Source organism: Gossypium hirsutum, chromosome A03 (genome assembly GCF_007990345.1).
Source record: "Gossypium hirsutum isolate 1008001.06 chromosome A03, Gossypium_hirsutum_v2.1, whole genome shotgun sequence".
In the NCBI taxonomy this organism is placed as follows: Eukaryota; Viridiplantae; Streptophyta; class Magnoliopsida; order Malvales; family Malvaceae; genus Gossypium; species Gossypium hirsutum.
This window is the reverse complement of record NC_053426.1, coordinates 50134816-50149387: the sequence shown is the minus strand read 5'-3', so window position 1 is coordinate 50149387 and position 14572 is coordinate 50134816. Positions and strand designations below refer to the sequence as shown.

The 14572-nt window shown below is 33.2% G+C and overlaps 1 non-coding gene across 1 annotated transcript; it reads right to left on the bottom strand.

Annotated features, from left to right (window-relative positions):
- Positions 1 to 12688: 12688 nt before the first annotated feature.
- Positions 12689 to 12793, bottom strand: LOC121227785 (small nucleolar RNA R71). Its single transcript, XR_005925308.1, has one exon. It is a non-coding gene; the product is annotated as a small nucleolar RNA R71 (small nucleolar RNA).
- Between the last annotated feature and the right edge of the window lie 1779 nt (positions 12794 to 14572).

Below are 14572 nucleotides of genomic sequence, written 5' to 3'. Positions count from 1 at the left end.
AAGTGGCTGTGATACAGTTAGCTAGCATGTCTGGAAATTTAAAAATGAACCGTGTAAGTCAATGAAATAACTCCGTAAATACCTCGTGTTCGACTCCGGTAACGGTCTCGGGTACGGGGTGTTACAGATTCATTGTATATAGCCATGGGATGTGGCTTTTAAGCCTAATTATCCTTACTATTTGTTAATGCCTTATGATGTGATTATAATTGTTTACTATGAATGAATAGTCTACCATACATGCATGAGAATGCCTTAGGACCATTCGAGGTGGTCATGGCTATGGAATAAACGCGTAAATTGGCATTAAGTTGATAATGACTGAACATGGACGTTTGTTGAATAAGTAGAGATTAATTATTGGGTAATATGTTATGGTTGGTTGTTAAAAACGTGCCTTAGTGAGGCATGCTAAATCATTAAAATGATGCTATGATATGTCTTTAAAGTGGTCAAGTTTTTGAAAGACTAAGGCAAGAAAAAGGCTTGGAAAATAACCTAAGTGCTAGCTAAACGGGCAGAGACACGGCTATGTGTCTCAACCGTGTGGAGGACACGGCCTAGCACACGGGCGTGTGGCCTGGCCGTGTGCTTCAATTTGTTTTGCTGACGTCATAAACAGAGAGTTACACGGCCTGAAGACACGAGCGTGTTGAAGACACACGAGCGTGTCCCAGTGTCCACTCGGGCGTGTGACCCTGTTTCATGAAATTTTTTCTAAGTTTTCCCAAAGCTTTTCAAAATTCTCGGTTTAGTCCCAAACCACCTTTAATGCATGTTTAGAGCCTCGGTAGCTTGTGTAAGAAACATTATGCATGTGATTGAATGTTTTTAATTTAAATAAAATTTTATGGCCCGGTTTTATGAAATGGTGTACGTTTAAGTCCGATAACGCCTCGAACCCTATACCGGCATTAGATACGGGTAAGAGGTGTTACAATTTCATCCCTACCCAAGCTAGCCAAATTTCATATAGGTCCATATCAACTCATACAATTATTATTTCACAATTTTCACCATGTATTTTACACATTTTATAAATAAATCCCTAATTGACAATTTCAACAAAAATTACTTTACAAAAGTTGTTTATTTATCAACAAGGATTTATTTTCTTCTATCAAACATAAAAAACCACATGAATACATTCATGGAAAAACCCTAAAATTTTAATATCTTTTCAAATTAGTCTCTGAGCTAGCTAGATTAAGCTACAACGACTTTAGAAACATAGAAATCATTAAAAACAAGATGAAATCACACTTACATGCACAAAAGAGACTTGGCCGAACCTTGAAAACTCTTCAATGGAGTTTCTAAGTTTTATTTTCATTGGATAAAAGCTTGTTTGGAAGATGTCATTTTGTTATTCTTTCTTTCAAATATCTTATTTATTAATCTACTAATTTAACCTTTGATTTTTAACTTAAAAGTTATCTAATTCATGCCCATTAATGTCCATTCATATTTCAAATGGTCTAATTGCCATTTAAGTACTCTTAATTTAAGGTTATATAGCTATTTAATAACTTTAGCTACTAGAACTCTACTTTTGCACCTTTTACGATTTAGAACTTTTTACTTAATTAAGCATGCAAATGTTAAAATTTCTTAACAAAATTTTTATACGACACTACTATTATACCATAGAAATTAAAATAATAATAAAATAAATATTTTCACATTTGATTTGTGGTCCCGAAAGCACTACTCCAATTTCACTAAAAAGGGGCTGTTACAGATAATTTGGCTTGATATTCAATTAAATTACTTTCCAAACTTCAGGATGGCCTTTAGACATCTTAATGGGTCATTTTTTCAAGAACTTGTTCTTATGATTCTTTTGCTCTCGAAATTGGCTTGTTCAAGCTCATACATGAAATACAAGACGCCTTGGCTGCAAGATTTGATTTCTTGGACCAAGATTTCCAAGATTTGAAATCTTGATTTTCTTGATTCTTGAAATTGTCTAAAACAACAAAATTGGACCAAGATTTGATTTCTTGAAAATAAGAAAGTGAATCTTGATTTTTCTTTTCGGTCGTGTGTGCATCTTGGGCCTTGGTAACGAAGTCTTGGATGGTCCTGTTCAATCTTGCTCGGATTTGCTTGGCCTTCGACCTTGTTATTGGGGCTTGAGGAAATTTGAGCCCATCACATTCATGAGCCTGATTTTGGGCCTTGAGACTCGCATCAATAGATTTATTATAAACTAAAAAAATTATAAAAAGAATTAAAAGATAATTCAACTTTTGCTTGGGATTTTAGAAAACTTATGCTTGCCCTCTATTTATAGGGTCTCAATTACCATAAGTTAAAAAAACAAAAATAAGAGGGTTGAGATACCTTATAATTTCTTTAGAGGTTACAAGCAAATAAATTCTTGGGGGTTTGAAGAGTTATATCGATACCCATTTACTAATGGATTTACAACACTCCTCTATTAGATGTCCATCAACAAAAAAGTGTCTCATTAAAACCTAATAAAGGAAAAAGAGTACACAATCTCCTATTACAAGTAGCCTTGTTAAAAACCTTTACTAGAAAAATCCAATGAAACAAAACCTTAATTAAAGGAAAAAAGTATAGTGTGTTTTAGACTCCCCTAATGGCAACATCACAATACACCTTTGAGTTAATGCACTCCAAGATTGTATATTAGTGTTTTAAACATTGTGGTCGGCAATGCCTTGGTAAAAAGATTAGCGAAATTATCACTAAAATGAGTTTGTTGAAATTCTATATCACCTTTCTTCTCAAGATCATGAGTGAAGAATAATTTTGGTTAAATATGATTCGTTCTATCACCCTTCAATTGAGCTATACGTGTTACATTATCTTCGTATAAGATAGTTGACATCTTATTTTGTAGAGGCCAATCACATATCTTCTGGATATGTTGAATTAACAACCTTAACACACTCTCAACTTGCCTCATGCATTGCAATTATTTTTACATGATTTGAAAAGGCGACAAATAATGTCTATTTTGTTGAATGCAGTACCTCTATATATGTAAATAAATATTTCATTTGAAGCCGACCATTATGTGGATCCGATAAATATCTAACATCGGTATAACTAACTAATAGAGATCTTGAATCACTTGAATAAAATATCCCCATACCAACAATTCCTATGAGATATCTAAGTACATGTTTAATCCCATTCCAATGTCTACGTGTTGGAGAAGGACTAAATATTTTTGACAAGCTTACCACAAATGTTATATGAAGTCGTGTGTTATTTGCAAGATACATCAATGCCCCTATGACACTTAGATATGGTACATCAGGACCAAAAAACTCTTGATCTGTTTTGCAAGGATGAAATTAGTCTTTATTCACATCTAATGATCTTACAACCATCAGGCACTTAATGAATGTGCTTTATCCATGTAAAATTTATTTAGAATATTTTTTGTATAAGTTAACTGATGGACATGAATTCCATCTTTTAAATGCTCGACCTACAAGCCGAGACAAACTTTGTTTTTTCAAAAATATTTCATTTGAAATTCTTTCTTTCAATAAGTTACTGTATTTTAAAGCTCTTTGGGAGTTCCAAAAATATTTAAATCGTCAACATAAACAACAATTATCACAAAAATTGACTTTTTTTATTATAAAAATGATGGATAAATCGAATCATTTTTATAACCGCCTTTCAACAAATATTCATAAGACGATTGTGTCACATATGTCCAAATTATTTTAATCCATATAAGGATTTTTTAATCTAATCGAGCAATTTTATCGAGGAACTCTATATCTTTCTGGAATTTTAAATCCTTTATGGATTTTCATATAATTTCACTACCAAATGAGCCATACAAATAGGTTATAACAACATCCATTAGATACATGTCAAGTTTTTCGCGTACTACCAAACTAATAAGGTATCTAAACGTGATTGCATCCTCCATAAAAGAGTATGTCTTTTCATAGTTAATGTCAGACCTTGGTGGAAATCCTTATGCTACAAGTCATGTTTTATATATTATAAGTTCATTTTTTCTAATATTATTTTCACACAAATACTCATTTATATCCTACTGAATTTACATATTTAGGTGTTTGGACTACAAGTCCAAAAACCTTGCGTTTAGTGAGTGACTTCAATTCTACTTGAATTGCATCTTTTCAATTTGGCCAATTTTTTCTATTTCTACATTTTTCAACAAATTTAGGCTTAGGATCCTTGTTTTCTATTTCTATTTCAATAATAAAATTACAAGCAAAAATGTTGTCAATAACTATATTTTTTCGATTCCATCTTTTTCCTGAAGTTACATAATTTATCGAGATCTCTTCATTACCAATATTTTTAGGTATTTGAGCATCTTTTGGGGGCTTCTTGATTAGTTATTTCCTTGGCCTCTTCTTGGCACTTTGCCTCCATAATATGATCATCTTGAATGTTTTCTCTTATATTTTTAAAATGATTTTTCTCATATTAAGGCATGGATTACATTTTTTGGCATTAATAGTTTGTCTTATAGGAACATTAATCCGTATTAGAGCATTTTCAGTTGGTATGTGAGATTCTGTAACTCTCTTTAGGTCAGCGAATGCATTTTACAGTTGATTGACAATATTTTGCAAATGTATTGTCCTTTGAACTTCATGTTCACATTGACTTGTACAAGGACGTAATTGAGATAACAATAACTCATTATATGTAATTTCTTTTACCAATTATTGTTTTCTCTCTGTTAATGTTGGGAATGTTGTTTTTGTTGGATCTAGTGCCCTTAGTATAGTATTTCTGCCTATGCATAATCGTATTTTTTGACAAAATAGTTTAGCAATATTCATTAATTACATTAATATCCTTATATATTTTCCTCAATGATTTTTGCATGCAAAGGAAATATTGACTTACTAATTATCTAATGTTTAAATAATACTAAGCGGTATTACATGGTCGGATCAAAATATGAAAAGACAACTTATATTAGTAGATAATCTAAACAAAATTTTAGCACTACTTTTCACCCGTAGATGAATGGATGATAATATGTTTCGAGCCTACATAATTGATTTTGAAGCAGGCTGGGAACATTACTCACTATTGACTAAATTTATGTATAATAACATTTTCTAGTCAAGCATTCAAATGGATCTGTTTGAAGCATTATACGGTTGAAGGTGTAGAACAACTATTTGTTGATAGAATTTGTGTGAAAGAGAGGTTATTGGGTCAAAATTCATTTAAGAAACAGAAGATACAATAAAATGATCAAAGATAGATTGAAAGAAACTTTAAATAGAAAAAGGTTGTACGTGGATCTGAAACATCAAGATATTAAGTGTTCTGTGGGTGATAAAGTGTTTCTAAAAGTTTTTCTGTGGAAGAAAGTTTTACGATTCGACCAAAAGGGAAAGTTGAGCCCTTAATTTATCAACCATATAAAAATCACCGAAAGGGTACTAGTTGCATATCAGTTAGCATTACAAGTTAAATTACAGAAAATACACGATGTATTTCATGTGCTGATGCTTAAAACATATCATTCGGATCTGTTTCATGTTACTTCGACAGAAGAAATCAAAATTCAGCTTGATTTTTCTTACAAGGAAGAACTGATTAAAATTCTAGCTCGTGGGGTGAAAGAATTATGAAATAAACATGTCCCACTCATGAAAGTCTTGTGGCATAATCATAATGAGGAAGAAGCGACCTGGGAACCGAAGGAGACAATAAGATCCCACTATCCCCAGCTCTTTTCAGGTATGAAATTTCTTTAGGGAACAATTGTAACAACTCAAAAGTCAATGGTGATGGAAAGTGTGGTTCAGAACCCTTTTTTTGTAAACTAGACTAGTAAATATTTTTATTAAATATTTACGGAGTTATATTAGAATTGAATTGAATTTCAGTAAGGTAATTTTGTTGAATTAGTGCTTAATTAGGGTTCAAGGACTAAATATATGTTGTGTCAAAAGTTCAATTCTTAAGGAATCTTTAATTAGAATTCAAGTAAAGTGCTTATATAGTAATTATACCCTTAGATTATATATAGTGGTTGGTTGAGGAATTAAAACATAAATGTTTTTATGTTATAAAACATTAATTAAAAAAAGATAATAAAAATAAAATGGAAATAAAATATGATTAAACAAAGTGGGTGGAGAAAGAAACATTTTATTCCAACTTCTTTCATGCAACTAAACTAAGGGAGGAAAAAAAAGAACTAAATGCATGGCCTTAGGGTTTTCCATTTTCAAAGCTTTAATTGGTTAGTTCAATTTAGTCCTTTTCTTATAATTTTTATGTTTTCAGAATTCCGGGAGCTCAAGCTAGCTGACCCATATAGTATTTTTCGGAACTATTAAAGATTGGGGATGTTACCATTGATGATTAGTTGAAGATTTAGGTGTTAATTTGATAAATTTTAATTTTAGAGTTGAAAAAAGGGTTAAATTGTAATGTTAATTGATGGTTCTGTTCAATAGGGACTAAAATGCACAAATTTCAAAATTTATGGTAAAGGTGAGAAATAGGAGGTCCAATAATGACTATAGTGAAATCAACATTAAAAATTGGGGTTAGAATTAAAAGTTAAGTTAGTTCCTATTTTAGAGACTAAATTGAATAAAATGGTGAAGTTGCTTACATTAGTAATTGAATGTGAAAATGTTAGTATATTGATAAATTTGTATGTTTGTCTTAATTCGTAGCTAACGTCGACTCGAATTCCTCAAAAAAGAAAGGAAAAACCAAAGTCATCGAGATGAATAGTTTGGAGTTTATGATTTGTGTTTCTATAATTTGAACTACTTGTGATTGCTGCATATTGAATTGTTTGTGCATGGTAAGAACATAAGGTGAGACACTTTGTTATGACGAGTTGTATTGTATTGGAATGATTTGAATTGAATATTGTTCATGAGGACTAAATTGAAAATATTTGAAAATGTGTAAGTTTATATAAATGTGGCATTGAATAAATATTAAGATGATTTATGCTGTTGTATGTATGGATAAGTGATTTCATGATGAAAATTCATTTGAATTGAAATATTGGTTGATAATGAAATGAGTAAGGAACAACCTATTAGCTGTTCAGGTAGATTTGGATATAGTTGGCTGTAAACTCTAAATCATATAGGGTTTTTATAGTTCTTTATGGCACCTTTTTGCTTAAAAAATTATGTTAATCCCGAATTTTTGATAATTAATTGGGTGAATTTTGTTTATATTGAAATAATGAGCATGATTTAATAAAGTATGCAGTTTTATGCTTTTATGTATTAATTTTGTCTATAATTTAATTAATTCATTTACATATTAATTTCCTCTATTTAATTATTATAGTGGGACCATAGAGTTAATCATTTGTGAAGCTTATTTTAACTTTGCATGGACATGAGCTTTATTCTACCTTAGTTGGACAGCAAAGGCATGCAAATTGGGTCAAGAGGAACTCAATTTGATCTAGTTAAAGATGATTTAATCGAAGGACAAGTATGACAACTAATTGGGTCACAAAACCGTCTAAGCAAGGAGCAAACAAAATCAGCTTCTGAGAGAATTATTCAGAGGTCCCTACACTTAGAAAACAATTAAAAATCAGCACACAACTTTTACCCATGAAACTTTCCACCTCCTTGCTTGATTTATGCATGAAATCAAGCATGAATCAAGCAACCAACAACCTCACCTTTCCACAATTCATGGCCGATCACAAGTGAGAGAAACCTAAGGGAATTTCAAACTATTTTTGGTAAACCTATTAGTAATCCCTCAATTGTAAATAGACCTCCCATTCACCTTTCATAACACATCTCATATCTCATCTCTCATTTCCTTTCATCATTCACTAACTTCTCATTTTTCTTTCCACTTCCATTTCCCTCTCACGCATAAATCCCCCATTTAACTAGCAATTCCTTGAGAAAATTCTCTCTTGGCTAGCCACATTGAGAAGTGTCTTGCAAAGGAGAAATTACGAGGATTGGAAGAAGCCACCGCGATCAATTTTGGAGGACTACCGAAATTACTTTAGAGTTTCTTCTTCCTTTATTTTTATTGTTGTTCAACATGTTTACAATTTGATTTGATTTTTTTCATTAACGGTGATAGCTTAATTTTGTTTAGCTAGAATGATTACATTAATTTGATGAAGTTTATTTGAATTATTTTCATGATGTTCTGTGCCTCAATCTTTCATGTTTCCAATTAAAATCATTCATGTATTTCATTCATTAATATATGATTTAATGCATTAAAATTAGTCGATCAATCCTGACCAGATGGCAATTAATGGACGCAATAATTGGAAGGTGAATGCTTAATTTAGATCATGATCTGATTAAATTAAAGGCTCGTAATAACTCAGGAGAGCTTTATTACCTTGCATAACTTTTAGGGTATTGTGATTAAATTGTTTCAAACTTGATCCGTCACTGTTACTTCACATAAACTCTAAGAAACCCTTAGTTAAATATGATCATGGTATTATGTGTAGCACCCCGAACCCGGCCCAGACGTTATGGCCGGATCCGACATGCCACATCGAAGTGTTCAAAACATTTTATATTGTTGATCCAGAAAAACCTACTTAGTGTTTTAAAAGATAATTTCATTATAGGTTAAAGTGAACGGAAGCTGTGCACCAGGTAGGAAACCGGAAAAGAGGAGGTGAGTCTATCGGACTACTTAAGTACCAAGCTCCCTTCGGATCCAATCCTAGACATGCACACCGCCGTTGCCACACCTTAACGTCATGTATATTTCTAGGAAACTGATTTGATTAAGTCATTTTTAGGAAAAGTGATTAATTTTGGAAAATACTTTCATTGTGGAAGCTTTGCTTGTTGTCGTGTTATTTTGAAATCAATTGTTTTTTTTTTTGAAAACGCGCCCTAAAGCTATCCAATTTCAATAGTTAAAATAAGTAATACCTATCTTAGTAATACATATTAAAACCATCAAAAATAATTAAGCGGCCTTATTACATTTAAAAACCCAAACCTCAACGTAAATAATAGGATGTCCAGTTCACCAGAAGAAAACCAAACTTTCAGAACGGGTGGCCACTCCGAATTCCCTCACAGCTCCAAGCCCACTATGGTTGGGGATTTCCTGCGTGGATGAAAATAAAAGAGGTGAGTTTGGGGAAACTCAGTGTGTAAATTAACCCAACCATAGCCTATATCAGCTTAAACCACAAAAATAGAATTAGTTGGCCTTAGCCCAGAACATAATTCAGAATAAAGCCCATAGGCCTATAACAGAACAGAACATATATTACATGTTTATGCAGAAACCCAACCCAGATTCATCCATAACACCCCGTACCAGCCTTACACCATGTGGGGAGACTACTCGACCCACCCAACCGCTACACACCATAGAAATCGTAGCGAGGCTGCCAGATATTGTGACGGAGTCACCAGATACAGATATTGTGGCAGAGCCACCAGAACAGATATATGTGGCAGAGCCACCAGATCAGATAATTGTGGCATAGCCACCAGGACAGATATATGTGGCAGAGCCACCAGATCAGATAATTGTGGCATAGCCACCAGGACGCTTCCTCCATAGTATAACCCAAGTCCCCATGCACAAGATATATAATCATGGCATGCATCATACAGAATCAAATCATCATGCTTTTCAGTCAAAAGTAACCCTAGGGTATAATGGTAATTTTGCATACATAGGGGTATTCAAGTAATTTAACTATTCTTAAGGTTTTCATACATAACATAGCCATTTACGTACGATCAGAAACACTTACCGCGTTTTCTTACCAATTTGGGCCCGTTGGCCCATTATCCCGTTTTTGGCCCATTAAGCCCAAAAATATCAAAATGCACGGAATCGCGCACTCTGCAGTCTTATCACTTTAATTTACCATATACATCAAACTATTAATCTCATGAGCATTCACACACTCGCAAGATTTCAAAATACCGGCTTTTCGGCATTTCGGATTTTCGGCTTGTGCCGATCTAGTCTATAAGAGGGTGTTAGTTACACACCTGTTTGCGAAGATATGCTGACGAGATCCACACACGAATCGCCTACAATTGGATTACTAACACGTTAATCTAACTATTCAAATACGAACTACGTATACCCCTTACAATATTCGGCCAACCACTCCTACAGATCAGAGTAAGCTTATAAGAAATCAATAAGTAACTCATTAACAAATTTTTGTCAATGTTTACCACATAATCATAATTTCACTGCAAGCTGTCTTCCTGAGCAACAGTCACTAAATTATTTATAACTGGAGCTACAAAACTCCAAATCAAGTGACGTTAATTTTCCCTGAAAATAGACTCATATATCGTCTATCCATAAAATTTTTAGAATTTTTGGTTTAGCCAATCAATACCTGATTTTTCTCAAATTTTCCCATGTTTCACTGTTTGACTAATCTAATCACTCTTCACTACGAATCAAATTTCTCATTGTACAGAATTCAAAATATGTTCTTGTTTATTTCATTTGAAACTAGACTCAATAAGCTTTAATTACATAATTTATTCATCTTCTAACTCATCTTCCACAATTTATGGTGATTTTCCAAAGTCACGTTACTGCTGTTGTCCCAAGCAGATTTATTACCAAATCACTCTTTCACACCTAACTTGCATGCTTGTTATTTAAACATGTATATCACCAATCAATCATCACATATCTATGATTTTACTTAAGTATAATCTCCATTTCATCATTTTAAAGCACAACATGTTAGCCGATTTTTCCCCTTAGCATCTAAGGCACATGCATGCTCATTTGTTTGGCTCAACTTCACCTATCTTCCATTTTTCATCAAAAGAACATGAAACAACAACCATTTCCTTCATTTTAATTCATGACTAAATGCTCACAACACAACTAAAAACCAAAATATGCTTCAAGAGTTAAGGTAGAATCAAGAAGAACTCATGAACATAAAGATAGAAGCAAACTACCATGAACTTACCTTCAAATTTCTTCCCCAAGTGACCGAACATTCAAGAGCTTTCCCCTCTCCTTTCTCTTCTCTAACTTTAGGCTATGATGAACAAAGATGGACAAAACTTTGTTCTTTTCACCCCTTTTTTTTAATAAAATTTCATATTTCATCCATTTAATTCTTTAATACAAAAGACATGAAATTCCTATCATGGAACATTTACCTAACCCATTATCATGAAACATTTACTTAACCCATTATCATGGAACATTTACCTAACCCATTATCAATTTGTATCAATTTGTACCATAAATTATGGATATCAAGTGCACATTTTGTCTACAACAACATGATGGCCGGCCACTTCATGTAAAATGGGAGGTTTGTCATGCAAATCCTCCTATTTTGCACTCCTATTTATTTGGCCACTTCAATTTAGCCTATAGCATTTTCAAACATTTTCACATAGGTTCTATTTCATAATTTCACCCCCTTTTTCTTATGGAACAAAAATTAACTAAAATTCCTGGGTTCTATCTTAAGCTTGGGCCTTCTAGAGGCCCATTAACATAATTAAACCTATGCCAACATTCACAAAATTCTCGAAAATTGGGGCGTTACAGTATGCATTTTTTTCTAAGTAAAAGATTCCGAAAGGATTTAATATTGGTTTCAAAGCTCATGAAAGATCGAGTTGCCATTGATATTTTTGGGAATATTATAAGCATGATGAAAATAAACTAAGTTAAATGATGTAATTATTCTAGCCTATTCATGTTGTCGTTTTTGAAATATTTTGAATTCTGCTCTTAAATCCACCTAATACATTTTAATTATTCATTTCATTTGCATTTAGGTTAACTTGCATCTAGATAATTATTTTACTAAACATCAACCAATCAAAATTATTGTTTCTTTTCCTTACCAAATTGTTAATATTAAGTTTGCAAAATATTGATTAACATATACAGTTCCTGTGGAGACGATAGCTCTTATACTTACTTATTACTTGATAACAACTGTGTACACTTGCATAAACCTCATCGTTGCAAGTTTTTGGCACCGTTGTCAAGGACTATTGCCTTAATCATTGTTGTGAAATTATTCTTTGCAATTTAGTTTTTATTTTTTCTATTTTATTTCTAAATTTACTAATTAATTTTTTATTTGTTATTCTTTAATTTTTTATGATTTATTCTCAGGTGTTTATGAGCATAGATCGAATCATCGATTTATTACCTGTAGACCCTGAAATCGAGTGGGCACTTAGACAAAGAAGACAAGAAAGATTTGCCCAAAGACAGTTCACGAAAATGGACCATGGAAATCAAAATGATGTTCAAGTGAATGGAGTCGCTAATGTTCACAATCCAATCCTTATTGCTAATGATAGGGATCAAGCTATAAGGCAGTACGCTGTGCCTTTGTTTAATGAGTTAAATCTGGCAATTAGGATACCGGAGATTGAGGCATCGCAGTTTGAACTGAAGCATGTGATGTTTCAGATGCTTCAAACAATGGGCCAATTTAGCGGAATGCCCACAGAAGATCCATACCTTCACCTTGGACTATTCATAGAGGTGAGCAATTCCTTTAAGATAGTCGGTGTAATTGAAGATGCATTTAGGTTGAAGTTTTTTCCATATTTGTTGAGAGATCAAGCACGAGCATGACTTAATTTGTTGCCACCACATTCAATTTCAACTTTGCAAGAATTAGTTAAGTGCTTTTTGGTAAAATATTTCCCACCTAGCAAAAATGTTAAGTTGCGAAATGAGATCACTATTTTTAACAAATGGATGATGAGTCCCTATACAAGGCATGGGAAAGATTCCAGGAGTTACTTTGTAGATTTCCTCATTACGGGATTCCACATTGCATCCAATTGGAGGCATTTTATAATGGTCTCAACGCACACACAGAGTTGGTGGTAGATGCTTCTGCGAATGGTGCTCTCTTGTCAAAGTCTTATAATTAGGCTTACAAGATCATCGAGAGAATAGCCAGTAACAATTACCAGTGGTCGACAAATCAAGCAACTTCAAGCAGATGAGTAGCTAGAGTGCATGAAGTAGATGCCCTCGCTTCACTCTTAGCTCAGGTATCTTCTATCTCTTCAATGTTGAAATAGCTTACTAATGGTTTTAATCATGTTACAGCTTAGCCACTGAGTCAATTTGATTTTTTTTCCTACGTATATTGTGGGGATAGCCATTCTTTCAAGAATCAACACGAAAATAGAAGTGGACAAGGACCATGGTCCAATTTCTACAACCCTTCATGATGAAACCATCTAAACTTTTCTTGGAGTAACCAAGTAGGAAGACCAAACAACACCTATATGCAGCATAGACCAAATCAATCCCAAGGGTTTTATCAACAAGTTCCCAAACCAACACAATCTGAATCATCCAACAATTTAGAGAATTTGTTGAAGGCGTACATGACAAATAATGATGCCTTAATCCAAAGGCAAGCAACAACACTGAAAAATTTAGAGAACCAAACGGGTCAGCTAGCTACGAAGCTTCGTAATAGACCGCAAGGAGCCTTGCCTAACGATATAGAAATCCAAGAAATTTGGATAAGGAAAATTACAAGGTAGTTTCTTTATGAAGTGGTAAGACTTTGGAACTCAAAGAAGTAGTAGTTGAAGATGAACTTATTGAGAAGGATATTTAGGACATAACCAAATAGTTGCAGCCCCAAAAGACCATTCAGGACATAACCAAATAGTTGTAGCCCCAAAAGACCAACGCAAAATGACTTTTATTTGTACGTACAATACGTTTGCTTTTAGGCGAATGCCTTTTGGTTTATGTAATGTACAAACTACATTTCAATGATGCATGATGGAAATATTTACTGATATGGCAGAAAATTTTGTTGAGGTATTCATGGATGATTTTTCTATTTTTGATAATACATATGATGTTTGTTTGAGTTTGGCTAAGGTACTGAAGAGATGCGAAGAGACAAATCTTGTCCTTAATTGGGAGAAATACTATTTTGCAGTTTAACGTTAAAAATACCAAAATCCAACAAATAGAACAAAAACCAAAACAAAGCCCAAAAACAAATTTACAGTCCAAAAATTCCAAAATAGTTAAAAACTTAAACTATCTTATTTAATTAACCGAGAACCCAATCTGAGCTCCCGTACACCTATCGATCTTATGATTTCTGAATACCTGAGAGGGTAAAACAAAAGGGTGAGCTAACAAGCTTAGTGTGTAACTAAACTCAAACAGAGAACACACATAACACAATAAACAAATCAAGGTATCACAGAGAATTTTATAATGATCAATTGACTAGAATTGAGAATGCATGATTATGCCAATGCAGTACTTTTTAGAAAAAAACATAATGAAGATTTTTTAGAAAACTTCCTACCCACTCTGCTATACACCAAATCAGAGTTCCCCAAAACTCGTCCATCCAAAACACACCAACAGATAAATATAGACAATGCCACTAGAGTTGCAGTTAAACTGCCATATCAGATATATGTGGTCAAACCACAATATTGCAGTCAAGCTGCCATAACAAATATGTCTAGTCGAGCCACTATAAAAACAGTCAAGCTACCAGAATAGAAATGTGGTTAAACTACTAAAACTTCCTCCTTATCATATTATCCCAACC